At 40.7% G+C, this 15912-nt stretch overlaps 1 protein-coding gene and 1 long non-coding RNA gene across 12 annotated transcripts in view; one reads left to right on the top strand and one right to left on the bottom strand.

The window, feature by feature from the left end:
• KCNIP1 (potassium voltage-gated channel interacting protein 1) overlaps positions 1–15912 on the top strand; it is a 613686-nt gene that overhangs the window by 514498 nt on the left and 83276 nt on the right. The window lies entirely within an intron of this gene.
• LOC308578659 overlaps positions 8551–15912 on the bottom strand; it is a 28942-nt gene continuing 21580 nt past the window's right edge. Inside the window, exon 2 of the long non-coding RNA XR_014004068.1 lies at positions 8551–12469. This is a non-coding gene — a long non-coding RNA (uncharacterized lncRNA). The remainder of the gene's footprint in view (positions 12470–15912) is intronic.

The raw sequence follows: 15912 nt of genomic DNA, 5'->3' as shown, positions 1-15912 counted from the left end.
GAACAGCATCTGGAGAATCTGGAAAATTAGCATGGAAGTCTACATGAGTAGAAAAGATTTCTTGGGACAAATGTTATTCCTCCAATTCCAGGGCCTCCCAGAGGTGGGTATATCAGGCCCACAACTAGCAGGGCCCCCAAACTCTGGACTTCCATTTTTTTAAAAAAGAAGTCTGTAGCCCTATTAGAATTAAAGCTATGAAGCATGCTCCCTTCTAAACAATTTTTGTGAGGTGAGCCAGACTGGCTGCGGCTGCTTTTAATGTTTTTAGCCAATGGAAGTCAGAGCTGTGACTGATGAGACAGTTGTTTGGACACTAGGCAATAGGAAACCTGGAGTCCTGAACAGTTGCTTTCCCCCCTTTTAGTACATGTTTCCTACTTCTGCCTTATAATTTAGTCCTTGGAACCATAATGTGCCCTTCCTTTCCCCCCTAGCAACAAGGATTTATCTTTTTCTGTGGTGGATTCATCTGAGATCAGATACTCCCTAGAAGTTATTTTCTGCAAATAGTCCTACACAGTAAGTGAAGGTAGATTTTAAAGAACCACACCCCCATGGCAAATGCAAAATGTGAAAACTTTGCTTAAGAGATTTAGGCACGCCTCCTGATGATGCTAGGATGCAGTAGTCTAGGGTTGGTACATTCATCTTTGTTACCCGGCATTGTATTTGATCATATTTTGATTTGCGAACAAGAGAAGAAAGCAAACCAGGCAGAACTCTATAGTTCTCAAGCTTGTCCCCCCCCCACATGCAAATATCACATGTTTGGCAGACATACTGAGTAGCCTAAATGCAAAATGAAAATCATGTTTATTTAGCAGATGCAAAAACATTCCTTGGGGCAAAACATTAAATAGATCTTGAACCAGCATCACAGAAAATTCAGTTGCTCCTATACATAACTGTAGTTTGTCAACAAAACTTTTTATTTCCCTGCAACAAGTTCCAGTAACAAAACTTTTTATCAGAAGTCTATTGTAACTTCTTTTCATGGCTGTTCTTATGTTTGACAGCTTAATCATTGTTTGTAACTTTTGCTGTTCTTTAGCAGGATAGAAACAGGGCATGCTTGCATTAAAGATGCACTTGAATGCCCATAGCAAGTAACTTATAAGTAAATATTTTATTATCGAACTGTTGGAACAATACTTTATTTAAACCTTTAATATTTCAGCTTATGCAAAATGGAAAAAGCAATGCATGAAAATGAATATTGCTGTATTAATCTGCATTTTGAGTCCCCCTCCATTATACTTCATTACGTGAAATATATGAAATGGATGTTCTGAATGCACATAAAATCATGGGTCATGAAGCTGGATTGTATGCACGTAATTAGGTATGCCTGGAATTAACATTAGCCTTTAACTGTTGAAGAATGGTGAGGTCTTGGAATGTCAAAAGCCGAAGTACTGGCAGATAGAAATAACTCACACAGAATGATAAACCTTGGTTTAATTTTACAAGCTGGCAGTGAGTCTCAGGTGTGCCCTCTCTGCCCACCCTTTCTCCAGTGAGGAGGAGACTGAAAACTTCCATTTTAAATTAAACACAGTTTAGCAGTACCTCTGAAACTTAAAACGGGAGGGGGGGGCTAAACCAGATTCAATATTCAATGCATCTTTTCATTTAACATGCACATTGTTAAAAATGCAAATAGCAGTCACTGATAATTATTGGGATGGCAGCAGGTGCTAATGGGGGATTTCCTCCTAATCCAATTAGCAGTTTCAGAGGAATGCTTTTTGGTTAGGATGGCAGTAAGGGAGGAAAGGTTTGCCCTCCTCCCATCTGCTCTGATAATGGTAGTTAGCAGCTGCCACACTCAGCAGCTGCCAAATGACTTTTTTTAAAAATGTGCACATTAAATGCAAAAAAGCACTTAACATAGGGCAGCCCATGTTGGCAGTGTCGTTATTGCCTATTTTCCTCAGTAATCGCTCAAAAATGTTTAATTTCTATGTGATTTTTCAAAAATAGCTCAGCAACTTTTTCATCCTAACATCATGCTTACTCTGACTCTCATTTCCTGATTCATAGAACAGGGGCAAAAGTTCCATAAGATTGTTTTATAATTGATGTCCAGCATTGTGATAAATTCACAATTAATTAGCAAAGTATTTGTCAAGCAATTATTTCCCAGTCAAACAATGTGGAATTGTGTTTTTATTCCCCCCCCCCCCCGAAATAGCAATGAGTTGGAAAGACCAATATAGCAAATTTAATAACTTCCACTCAAGCACATTATAAAACTATTAAATGTCTCCTATTCAGGTAATCATTGGCATCTTGCCACTTTTTTCTTGTCTTTTTTTACTGTCTATGGGTTAAGACATGAGGAAATACTTTTTTTGAAGACTCTTAATGGATAGAACCCTTTTTTTCCTCAGTAATTACAGCTGATTAGAAAATTGCCTCTTCAAAGAACAGAAACCTCAAGCGTTATTAGTTATAAGAGATCTCTAGTTTCTAATTAACAAAAAACAGACATGTTGCACATTTCTCATTGTATGCTTTTGTCACTTATTATTCCCCTTTCTGGCAGTATTCTCAGAAGAACTAATTTGCCTGCCCTGTGAACAGGGAGAGGGGGAAAACAGTGCCATTATTTTAAAAGATGGAAAACTGGTATTTTGGTGTTCAGCATGTTTGCTTGTCTACCTATTAATTCCTAATAGTTATCTAATTACTACTTTAAAGTATGATCTAAGTCAAAAGGAATGTATTTTTAGGCAACAGTCTGAGAGGTCTTTTGTCTGAAAGAGAGACGTCTTTTGTCAGAAATGGATTGATTACTTTTTATGAGGAAAAGCAACACAGTATTGGTACACCCATTCTAGAGAGTGATGGCAGAACATGTAGCTCCTCTGGTCTGCATAAATAGGGTCACCATACGTCCGGAATTTCCAGGACATAGCTGGAATGCTGTAGCTGCAAGCAGTGTCTGGGCTGAAAATTGGCGAAATGTCTGGGAAAAGCTGGACGTATGGCAGCCCATGGGAGCAGTGTCGTTTTTGCCGATTTCCCTCAGAAATAGCTGCAAAATGTCCAATTTCTTTGCAATTTTTTTTGCAAAAGAAGCCCAACAACTCAGAGCAAAAAAAACTCAACAGCTTTTCTGTCTGGATTTTCACTTTTTGCAGCATGGAAAGCCTAGCATATAACTTGTCTGTAAATCACTGTGAGGTGTTTTGCAACCAAGTAGTATACAAATTTTATGAAATAAAGAAACATATACATACATAAACATGCAAGAGGCTTCAATAATGGATAGGGCATGATATTATTTTTCATACCAGTACAGTACAGAGATTTTTCCATATGTAAGCAAAATTACGTTGCTATTAATCTCATTTGTCAGTGTTATCAAAGAAATTCCACTTGCGAAAAGCAGGACCGTTGGGTTTGTTATACTCAGTGTTCAGAACCATGTTTATCCTTGCCATCAATTGCTTTAAAAGGGGATGGAGAGAGAGAGAGAGAAAGGATAAAATAAAGTTCAAAATTAGGAAGAAGAACAGCACAAACCCCATTCTAATAGACTCTTCAAATCTCTCCTCAACTGTGAATTGACCAAGAGAGCAATCCAAGCCCTCTTTGCTGCATGTGGTTGGTTGGTTTCACTTAGACGAAAACAGCAACACCCAGAAAACAAAGAACAAGGTTTCTATGTCTAAAAGGAAATATATTGATCAGTAACTATTTGCTTTATTTTGCAAGCCAATTCTACAGGACATTTTGACTGAGAAACATTCTCACATGTCATAGTTTGTGCTTTGAGATAGTCGCACTTACTGAGAGACAAAAGCCACAGATGCTTGTCTGTGAGTCAGTCCTTTATCTACTCAGTTGTGCTTCCTTCTGTTCATTTGCTACAAGCCATCTTAGAAACAAAACCTGGAAATGTGTGTTTATTTTCCCGAGGCTCACATGCAGTTTGCATATTATTATTACTAAAGGATAAGGATTATATGTGGATGTTTCCCTTCTATTTCCCAAGGTGAACTTTACTTCTGAATGCACTGCTTAAAACCAAACCTGTTGTACAGAGAGTTCAGTGTCAAAAAATAATCCAATAAATACTATTCAATTACTTTTATTGGTTGTATCCAATGGTTGCCCCTGGACAGCAGCTTGTGAAACTCATTCTAATAATAATAATAATAATAATAATAATAATAATAATAATAATAATAATAATAATAATAATAATCTTCAGCATCTTCAGGTAGGGCTATGAGAGAACACTGTCTGAAACCCTGGAGTCACTGCTAGTTAGGCAGTTCTGAGCTAGGCAGACCAATGATCTGACTCAGTCAGATTATTGCCCACCCTGAGAAATTTTCAGTAACATACAGAGGTGTTTCAGTTGCACTAGCCTCTGCAGAGACATTATGGGCAGAAACACAAATGCAGGTATTTATGATCAGAGCTCTAATAATGAGTGTGACTAATAGATTTCAGCCAACTATAAATTAACTCTTATGCTTAATTTTCAGATTAATACATGGCAAATAGGTCCCTTAGGCGATTTCAAAATCCCTGAATGAATGATTTAATGAAGGCTTTGGGTTTGTTTTTAATAACAGCCTTTTCTCCCCTGTAGTGGCTCATTGCCCCTGCTCCTCCCTCTCTCAGTTAAGCTTAGCTTCTAATAATCAGAGATAAACATTAGAAGGAGGAAGAGGCAGGTAGTGAAGCCTGTTTGCTGTGGGCTTCTGAAAGAGTTTCTGAATAGCCAGAGTCTCACGCATGACTATTTTCAACATAGTGAATGTAATGTGCAGCCAGGCCCTGAATGTGAGTCTGCCTGGGAGTCCTACATTTGTCTTTTTGAGTTCCACGATGGAGAAAAAGAAGGTGTACTAAAATGTACAAAACTGATAACAGTAAATAAATTGCAGGTTTGATTATAGAAATGGCTTCATCCATAATATGTCATGATTTGAGCCTGAGAAGATTCGCCTTGCTTTTCCTTCCAGTGGCATGGAAGCACTACAAAAAGACTGGGGGTCAGTTCTGTGTTTCATAGATGCATTTACACAACAATTGGAATGTACCACAATATGACATTGGAATCTAAAATGGAATGAAAGAAGCATCCTAGTGCACTCTTCTGAACAGAGGTTTCCTGGAAAGTAGTTAATGGTGGAGTAATGCAGACTGAATTCAACACAGAAGTTATATAAAGAGGATTGCAGTATTAGAAGACAGATTGTGTTGGCAGTATTTCTGGCATAATGGTTAGGGATTCCTGGGGCAGAGAGTATTAGGAAAAAGGATATTTCGTGTTCAAATTTTGTGAGGGGGGAATAAAGGAGCTTTGGCTGAGTATCTGTGTACTGAATACCATTTCTTACTATTTTTTGAATACACTGTTGTGATTTTGCTGTTAAAGCATACAGATTCAGAGTGAAGGCAATGGTTCAGTTCCAGATTGCATTAATCAGCCTGGGGACAAGAAAATCTGGAACGATGTAAATGAAAAGAACAGCTTTTGGGCTGACTCAATGCTGCCAAGATATCCACTTCTGGATAGATTTGCTTATCTATATTATCTATAGATTTTGTTAATCTGTTTTTATAGAGGAGAGTTTTTAGATTCTATAAACTTCACTACCACATTTTTTTTAGAGATGCATATATTTCACTTTAGGATTATCTATTTACTACCTAAATCCAAAATCAAGAGAATATTGTAAAAACTCGATGGCAAGCACAGTATATTTTACACTTATTTTTAAAAAGGAAGATAAAGGGCAAGTTTATGAGGCAATTTGTAAAAGGCTGATATTTTGAATAGTAAGAAAAAGTGTTGCATTTGTAAAATGTGTATTTTTAAAAGAACTATGCACAGATTATGTCAGTGTATAGTCAATATACAGGGACAGCAGGACTGCATAATTTCCTGAGACAAATTGCCAAGCTTTAGAAGTGAAAATAAAAAGGTTCTTGTATTGCAGCTTTTTGTTTCCCCCTCCATGGATAACATCAGCTTCAGGATAGGGTAGGAGGTGGATTGGCATTGTGGGAAAGAATTAAAAAGCAAGCAAACAAAAACCAAAACCCTTCATCTGCACCACAGCCCTAATACAGGTAAAGAAAAAGAAATCAGGACACTGGACATTTTAGTTATAATGTTGTAGTGTGTAGTTGGCCTTCACACAGATCATTTTAAAAGTACTTTACACATATGATTTGATTATCTCTGCAATAGCCTGATAATTTGGATTTCCATTTTGTAGATGTGGAATCGAGGCTGGAAATAAGAGTGGCTTGCCTGACGTGGCCACTTGGTTTGTGGCTGTGGTGAGATTTGAAGCAGGGACCTGCTGGCTTGCAAGGTTGCAGTGCTGTAACCAGTATTTATGCCAGCTTCCGGCAGTATAGGCAATGACCGATTAACACACATCTGAAAGATACGCAATTGCACACAGTGCCGAATCCAGAAGTGGCTGAAAACGTCACAGAACACATCACTAAAAGGGCATAACGGGGCAGGGTGTGCTTATATGCACTCCACTGATGCGTACGGGTGCCCGAAATGGAACCCCCTTGTGAAATGGTCATTGACTGTACCAAAATCGCCCCCGAAGTAGCAATGGGTGGTGCTGCTACAGCCCCAAGCAGAGCTGCTCCTGCAGGAAGTTTAATGGGGCAGCAGCATTCGCCTGACCTCAAGTCCATCACATTGCTACTGCTTACCAGGTAATAGACAGGGAAGACTGATGTGGCAAAGATATCAGTGGAGCCAGTCCCACTGGCACATTTGCACTGCGCCCACATTCTCCCCTCTACTTCCAAGTAAGCACCAGTAACACAACTGACAGGAGGTTAGCTGAGTGTTGCTGCCTCACGTTGTCCAATACTTTGCTGATAGCATGTTTTCCCACATGAGGACACACTGGGTGTAAGGAGGGAGATACTCTATGTGGCAGGACATGCCTGTAGCAAAATATTTTTCTTCTTTTTTGAATAAAGTATTTTTATTCATTTTTCAGAAAACAAGCAGCGCAAACACCAGCAAACAACTTGGCTGTCATTGCAGAATCCATATCAAAAATTCAGGGGAAGACACGTTGCAGTTTAAATGCACTGAAGGCACAATCTTACATATTAATGTACCAGGTCTCTCCACATACTTCAGCAGCAAAATATTATCTGACTCAAAATGACTCCCCATGGGCAAGCCCTTTACTTTCTGTTTTGTTCTTCCAAGAATTTTATCTTGTGGGAACATCTGAGGGAAGAAGCTACAGCTTTCGCTTGAGAAAGGAGACGGCCAGGCCAAGGAAGGGGCAGTAGTTTTAATTTCAAATCAGAAAAAGGGGATCTTGCTTTGTTCAAGAAGAATGAAGAACATGCAGTTAAGAAGTTTCTTAAACACATTGACCTGGTCCTTTCAGGGCAAAAAATTAGTGGAGCAGAGGTAGGCTAATTCACACCACGGCTTGGGCCAAACAACTCAAGTTATAAATATACATATTGGCTAATATGTGAGTGGGGTTTTCTCTTAAAAAAAAAAAAAGACTTTAAAATGTAGTATCCTTTAGTACCTCATTTCCCTACAACCATGTAGTAGAATTTGATCCAAAAATACAGTACTTCTCTAGAGAGTTTGCTGATGACCCACACCTTCTGGATCCTATAGGATGGGGAGAAATTTTGAAACAGATGTGAGCCCTAATGTGAAATTTATTGGCTTTCCAGATGGCACATTATTTCCAATATTCACTTGGCACTGAATTGCCTTTACACCTGCATGCAAATTTTGTTGGTTATCTCATATTTTCCCACTATTAAAAAGAAAGTATGGGAGAACCTTTCAGAAAAACTGGGGTGCTTTGCTGGCTGCTTGCAAACACGGTTCAACTGCCTTTCATTGTTTTCAGGGATATTTGTACAATGTTTATTAGCTAAACAAAGTGAGCATTTGAGTCTTAAAACTGAAGGAAGGACCTCTCTTTGCCATTACTTTATGCTATTATTCCTGAGTAATCTTCAGTGTCAGATTTTTATTTTTTTTGCATTGTTTGCACTATTTGTCTGTATCAGTCCATAAGTTTCAACCAACTACTGTACTAATTTGTGGTTAAAGTAGAGTCCAAACCCTTTACTCTTAAGAACTGGAAATGGGATTGACATGGATACATGGAGGGTTAGTTTTATGACACTAGAGTGAGAATCTGATTTCAATATCAATATAAATGGTCATTATGTAAGCAGAATTAGCACTACCAGCTTAATGCAGTTACTCTGGATTTAAACCAGGGCAAATGAGATCAGAATGTGGTTCTATGTAGATAAGAGCTTTGTAAAACTGCTTTAGATAATGCTTTAATATTTGAGCAGCTGTCTGAAGAGGGGTTAAGCAGCCAATTTTAGATAGTATTGGGCCTTTTTCAGTGACATTTAAATGCAACTGTGCTTTTTCCTGGCTGAAGGAAAATATGCGTTTATCAAAATAAACTGTGGGAATGGGGCTGTCCTTAGGGTTTGCAAGGTCCTGTTCAAATAAGAAGAAAGGTACTAGTAAAGCCACAGTTAATTTAAGACCTGTCTCATTTATTTGAGGATGAGTGAACCAAAAATCACACAAACTGAGATTGAGAAATCAGATTAGAGTGTTACCATCAACTCCTTGGTGCTGGCTGAAGGCTTTGTGGACAGGCAACCTGTTGAGCATGCAACTGCTAGAAATTGTGGGCAATGGTTCCCCATCTGGTTTTCGTCATAGCCCCAGACACTTGATGAGAAAATGCAAAGGAGTGGGATCTAAAGAAGGTTCTGTAGGTTTGAGGGATGTCTCTAAGGCTGCCTTAGGATGAGTTGGCTAAAGACAGACCTAGTACAGTCACAAAGAGCCATCATGTCAGGCCAGCATCACAATTTGCGTGACAGGTGGCAAACCAGTAAAATGAACGCTAGACTAGCTTCTGAGTTGCTCCTCTTATTGTGCATCAGATGAGCTACCTGTCTCTTAAGTGACACACTGTATCTTTATTTGTATAGTGGTACCTTGGTTTTTGAGCGTCTCGGAAGACGAACATTTTGTTTTTTGAATGCCAAAAACCCAAAAGTAATTGCCTCTGTTTTCAAACATCCCTCAGAAGTTGAACGGCTTCCGCTGCGTATTTTTCAATTTTTCCAATTGAACTTGCAGCCAGCCCTTTGCGCCTCAGTTTTCGAACGCTTCGGAAGTCAAACCGTCTTCCAGAACGGATTATGTTCGAGAACCGAGGTACCACTGTATTATTCACTAATAATAATAATTCACTATCAGTCTACTTCTGCCATGTTAAAATGTTTTATTTGTCTTTACTCTTAGACAGTAATTTTTCCTACATTGTTTGCATGGTGAAACTATTGGTCAAGTACACTTGCAAATATACCCTCATTTTCCAGACACAGACATGGCAACGGGGATAATTGTGCCTGAGGTCTTGGCTGTAGGTAACCTGCATTAAAGTTGAATTCTTAAAAGTGTTTCAACTGTTGTGAAAATTTGAGAATATACATCTGTGTACTGTATATATTCCACAATGCATGAAACCTATATGCATCTTTTAAAAGTGTGCACTGTAGATATGCATGTTTCAGTCACCCTTAAATAGCCTGGAACAGGGCCCTGCTGGAGTTGATAGATGTTGCAATTCACAACACCAGGGTGAGAAAAGTTGCTGTAGAATGCACAGGTAGTCTAAAATAACACTCCGCATCAATATGGTGTACAGATGTGCCCCTCACATTAGAGTAACAGTCCTAAAGTCAAACATGCAGTGGTTCCTATGTATGGCCACTTAGAAGTAAAGCCCACTAGTTTCAGATTTAGTGTAAGAGTTCAGGTTTAACCTGGCAAGTACACAAAACTTTGAAATACCTCAAATGCTCATCTCCCCACCCCCTCCTCAGATCCTCTTGCTGTTTTCTAGATATGCTTCCTTTATGTGATTTGAATGCTATGGGTTAGCTTCAAAGCCATTTAGACCATTGTTTTGCTAAATAAAATGCTTGATACAAGCTTAACTAGCATCTTGATAACAGTTACATGAGGGAGTCCAGCTTATTAGCAGCCTTGAACAAATGTGGAGCTGAGTCTGATAACCATTTTTGAAAACCACCTCATTAACTACTGCTTGATAAGAGGATAGCGACATAGTAAACAACTTCACACTTGCAAAACTCCATGAGTGGAGGAGGCAAAGGCCTTATTATTTTGTATTGCTCTGTGATCATAGGCTGAAATATGCTTTTATAGTCCACAACTATTTTGGTGTTTTATATTAGCTAAATAACATTAGCTATGGAAATTTTTGATCTATTTGTAAATCAGAAGAAGTGGAATACTTTTGCTCCATTGTTTACTGTTTGTGAATTATATGAAGTTCATGGTGAAGCTTTGTTAACAAAAATTCAGCTGACTATTGATAAACCTATTGGCATTTTGATTAGCATTTTTCTAAAAGACAAACAAAAATGTATTACAAGACCTGTTTCTAAGCTGCAAATAGGAAGCAATGTAAACCCAAATTTTATTGACTGTGCATAGGATCACCTTGTTTGATTCCTTTTTTATTGTGCAGTTTTAATTAACAAAGGGTATAAGTGCAAAGCCCATGTGTGCTTCTGTTTATCACAATGGCCATGTTAGCTACTCAGTAAAGCCATTCATTCATACATACAGATGATTCATATGAAAGTCTATTTATCTTTAACAGCCTGTTGCAGTCCACTGAAGACTGTACAATACACTGAAGGTGAAAGATAACGCTACATGGGGACATTATGTTCAGTTCTTTTCATTTGTGTATGGAAGTGTGTACTTGTAATATATCAGATCATCTGCAATTTATTATAGGGGTTCCACTTGTCTTTTCTATTAGTTCATTATTTGACTTATCCTTTTCTTGACTTTTTGCTATTTTCCATCATACTGTTTTGCTGAAAACATAGGCTTGAATCCTAACTAGGTATCTATGAACTGAAAGGCTTCTTCCATTGAAAGATGAACCAAGATCCAGTGGAGGATTCCAAGCAATAGAGGGGAACAATGTTCACAGATACCCCCCTTCCCACTGCAATGCTGAGTGCTGCCTTTCATGTTCCTCTAGAGGGCCCTACCAGTGCATTTTTTTTTCAGGGAGGCACAAGGCTGCCTTGTGGGAAGAGGCAGAAAGTGTACATCAGTCATCTCACTTCCACTGGCAGGAACTCTGCTTTTAAAGTACAATCCCACCCACAGAAATCTAGTTAGGATATAAACTATATTCTATTGTATTGCAGAAAGGAGGTGTGCCCTGCTTTAGCATAAGAAAAAGCCAGCATTCTTTGTATTTTATTTTTCAGTTCAATAGAGCTATGGAATGAAGAGCTTTGTGTTAGCATAACTTCTTAAAAAATAATCTTTTGACTTGGGCAAAATCATAATTGTAGTGTCTGTTTTGAATGCCTGTATTGAATGTTTGCATTGCTTAATAAGCAGAGGCTAATCTGGATGTCTAAGTGATTAATTTACAAGCAGGAATAAAGCAAAAAGTGATAAAATAAAGAACTAGGAAGGGAGGAAAATAAAGAAATAGGAAAGGAGGAAAATAAAGAACTAGGAAGGAAGGAAAACTGCATTCAAAAGCACGAGCATGAGGTTAGATGGGACATATTGGATAGGTACCACTTCAGACCCTCATAAAATGCCATTCGTTAATTTCAGGATCTCAGATCAGAGCAGGTGGGTTTATGCAGTGTAGCAAACATGCCTCCGATGTGTTAGCTTAACCACCTGTGCTTTCTCAAAGGCATTTAATGAAAGACAGCCCACAGGATTGCCATGTCATTTATCAGTCACTGCTCCTATGGCTTTAACAGAAACCTGTTCTGTTGAAGATATGGAAGGTGTGGGGACAAAATGCAGGTCCTCCAGACTTGTACTACTTGCACACATGTTGGTTCTGTTTGAAGCTTCTGATGACACATGAACTCTCGGGTGGGGTGGGAGGCAGGTGTGATCCCATTCTCCCTGCCATCTGGTATCACATGAATAGAGCTAATGTTTACCTCCCAAGTTGTGCAGAGTTCCACCTGCTGATTCAGTAGTTGTTGTTTAAGACAAAGAAGTCTAGGCTGATTTTGTTGTTGTCACTTGGAAAACCAAGCAGCTGATGGTGATAATAGTAAGGATTTTCTGCTAGGGCAGCTGATTGATGCTACTGAAGAGAACCTTGTATAAATGCTGGTGTTATAGTCATAGATTATTCCATCACTTCCTATGTATTTTCAAGATTCTCCTTGATTGCTTCTGTAGGCATTATCATGCCTGCATGCCACCCTCTTCAAGCCATAAACATACAGCCCAGAGGCTGGCGAAGTGCTGCCTGGATGTCAGACTAGTGTTGCATTGCAGCAGTTGTAGATTGATTTCCATAATTTACAGTATGTAGAAGGCCATGTTTCTTAGTCAGTGTAGAAACTGGAAAAGAGAGAAGTTACTGAATTAGCATATTTCACACATACTTAGCAATTTATATCAGGCAAAGGTTTAGTTTGCAAATATGCACAGGGAAAAATGGCAAGGACTGCAAATGATTTATCTGCTGTTTACCATATCCTGAAGCTTAGGACCAATAATACATGGAGAATTAAATGATTATTCTTAATGCGTTCAGACAGCAGACACAAAACCTGGGCTCATCTAAATTTCAGATCAAGAATTAGACTTAAAATGGGGGCGGGGGGCTTCTTTCTTTCCAGCTAAAGCATAGGGGATAGGAGGACTGATTGTGAAAGGTTTCCACTTGTCTAACACAATAACTGCAAGCAAATTATAGATTTAATTTTAGATTGTTCAAGAAGCTCTGCAGTGGGAAAGTCTATCATGTTGTATCGGGATTGAAAGAAGCAGTTTCGTGTTCGACAAGAATATGGCAAATTCTTGGCTGCTGTGGAATAGTCTTAAGTTTATTTTTCAGCCTCTTTAGTTTATTCTGCTTGTTTGTATTTATATTTTAATTGCTTTGTTGTATTTTTTCATGTAAACTATCCTAGGAACATGGTTGATGTGTACTCTTCAAATGCCTATCATTAATAACACTTCGTTGCCTCCCCCCTTCATACCCCGTTGCATTGGCAAAATCTGCTCTGGGGGTGTACCTCAAGCCTCTGGAGCATACTTGGGGGGGGGGGGTAGAGGCCTGCAAGCAGGGAGGAGAGGTAGGGAAAGTCCTGTTGTGCAAATGGAGGTCTGTTCTCCTTGCATAACAGCAGCATTGGATACTGCCATGTGTGAATATACTAGAGAAATGTCCATCAAATTTGGATGACAGGTGGAATGGAGCCCGCTGGATGTTTTGTTCCTTCCTACTCCAAACTCGTTCTCTATGGCTAGACCTCCAGACAGGCTTAGTCTGTAGTACAGTGGTACCTCAGGTTAAGTACTTAATTCATTCCGGAGGTCTGTTCTTAACCTGAAACTGTTCTTAACCTGAAGCACCACTTTAGCTAATGGTGCCGCGCCGCCAGAGCACAATTTCTGTTCTCATCCTGAAGCAAAGTTCTTAACCCAAGGTACTATTTCTGGGTTAGCGGAGTCTGTAACCTGAAGCGTATGTAACCCGAGTTACCACTGTATTAGCCGAAGTCAAAGTATTACTTGAAATTAAGATAGGATTTGAGATAAGCAATGTCTTACTATTGTGACCAGCTTACCACGTAGCACCTGTTGGCACAAAGCCACTTAGTCCCCCCCAGACACCACTTTGTGTTGAAAGTACAGTGGTGCCCCGCAAGACGAACGCCTCGCAAGATGGAAAACCCGCTAGACGAAAGGGTTTTCCGTTTTGGTGGCGCTTCGCAAAACGAATTTCCCTATGGGCTTCCTTCGCAAGACGAAAGCCCATAGGGAAATCTCCGGGACAGCGGGGAAGCGCAGCGCGTCTTCCCCACTGTCCTCGGACCTCCTCCGAAGGCTGGCGGTGGGAGGAGGGCTCTCCGCCCCACCGCCAGCCTTCGGAAGGCTGCTCCGAAGGCTGGCGGCGGGAGGAGGGCTCTCCGCCCCACCGCCAGCCTTCGGAAGGCTGCTCCGAAGGCTGGCGGTGGGGCGGAAAGACCTTCTCCCCGCGCCAGCCTTCGGAAGGCTGCTCCGAAGGCTGGTGGTGGGGCGGAAAGACCTTCTCCCCGCACCAGCCTTTGGAAGGCTCCTCCGAAGGCTAGCGGTGGGGCGGAAAGCCCTTCTCCCCGCGCCAGCCTTCGGAAGGCTCCTCCAAAGGCTGGCGGTGGGGCGGAAAGCCCTTCTCCCCGCGCCAGCCTTCGGAAGGCTCCTCCAAAGGCTGGCGGTGGGGCGGAAAGCCCTTCTCCCCGCGCCAGCATTCGGATGGCTGTCCTGAAGACTTGCGGTGGGAGGAGGGTTTTCCTTCCCACCGCCAACATTCAGAATGCTGTTCTGAATGTTGGCGGTGGGGAGGAAAAACCCTCCTCCCACCGCAAGCCCCGGGAACAGAGGAGAAGCGCTGCGCCCCTTCCCCTCTGTTCCCCTACCTGTCCTGAAGGCTTGCGGTGGGGAGAAAAGCCCTTCTCTGCACCGCCAGCCTGGCAAGCGGTTTCCATAGGAACGCATTAATTGATTTTCAATGCATTCCTATGGGAAACCGTGCTTCGCAAGACGAAAAATTTGCAAGAAGAAAAAACTTGCGGAACGAATTAATTTCGTCTTGCGAGGCACCACTGTAGGAAACCGTGTACTGCCAACTGAATGGTGAGATGGCAGGCCATTCATCTTTTCTTTGGTGCTTAGCCCAGAAAGAAGTGTGTGGGAATTTGCCTCTTCAGGTGTCAGTGGTACATTCAGTAGCAGACTACCTCAGAGCTGCAGCGGAACTTTGCCTGAAAAGCTGGGGTGGCAGTAGCAGGAAGAAGCACCTTCCAGTTTCTCCAGCCTTCAGATCTTCAAGCTAGCAATAGTAACAGAGCTGAGATTGACTTTTAGCACACTGCTGTAATTGCTCAATTAGGACCAGTTGCAGCAGCATCCTAAAAGCCAATCCATGCTGAGTTCAGTTGTGCACGCCAGCTGCAGTTGCATTTTGGGATGCTGTCACTGTCAGTCAGTCAGTTTTATTGCACATCGCCAAAGGCTGCCGCAATGTACACAGAATCATTCAACAGTTAAAAGGAAATATGCTGGATTAATACAAAAAACTTAAAATTCAATAATTTAGGAAAAAGCAGGAGAAACGAATGATGTCAGAGATAACTCAAGTGGAAAGTGGTCACTTTCAGTTCTGGGAATTATCCTAAAGGTGTCTCGGTTAATTGGCACATTATTGGATGTTAGGATGTAATCTATGGTGCTAGTAAATCCTCTGGGGGAGATAAAAGTAAAATAACCCTCTTGATCCCCTTGACCGTGCTCATTGCATAACAAAAGGTTATGCTTAATTATAAGTTCACAGAGGTATTTCCCAGCGTGGTTAGAGGTGGTGTCCATTGCTGCCCTCTGACAGATTTCAGGTTCATCCTCCAAGTTTAGTCCAGATAATACTGTATTTTGTGGGGAAACAAGGCCGATCCGGGCATCGAAGTTGCCGCCCAAGACAAGCTGAGGGTTGGGTGAGAGAGAGTCTATGCTTTGGAGTAGTTGGTCAAGTTTTTCCCTATATGATCTCAGTTCTTCACAAGACTTTACTGGCGGTATGTACACACAGATACAGTAAGTATTTCTCCAGAGACTATCAGCAAGGGACAACATTAAAAAATTAGGGGTGGTCAGTGAGGGACACTGTTGAATGGATACATTAAGAGATGTTGACACCAGCACCGCCAGCTAGGCCTTCCATACTTTACAGTTTTAAGAGCTGGTTGAGTATAACTTGTAAAACCCTGTAATTCAACCATAGTGCCCTCTTTTGCCCAAGTTTC

Source organism: Podarcis bocagei (genome assembly GCF_964188305.1).
Source record: "Podarcis bocagei genome assembly, chromosome: 2".
Taxonomy (NCBI): Eukaryota; Metazoa; Chordata; class Lepidosauria; order Squamata; family Lacertidae; genus Podarcis; species Podarcis bocagei.
Note: the sequence above shows the minus strand (reverse complement) of the source record. Positions and strands in the feature narration are given on the sequence as shown.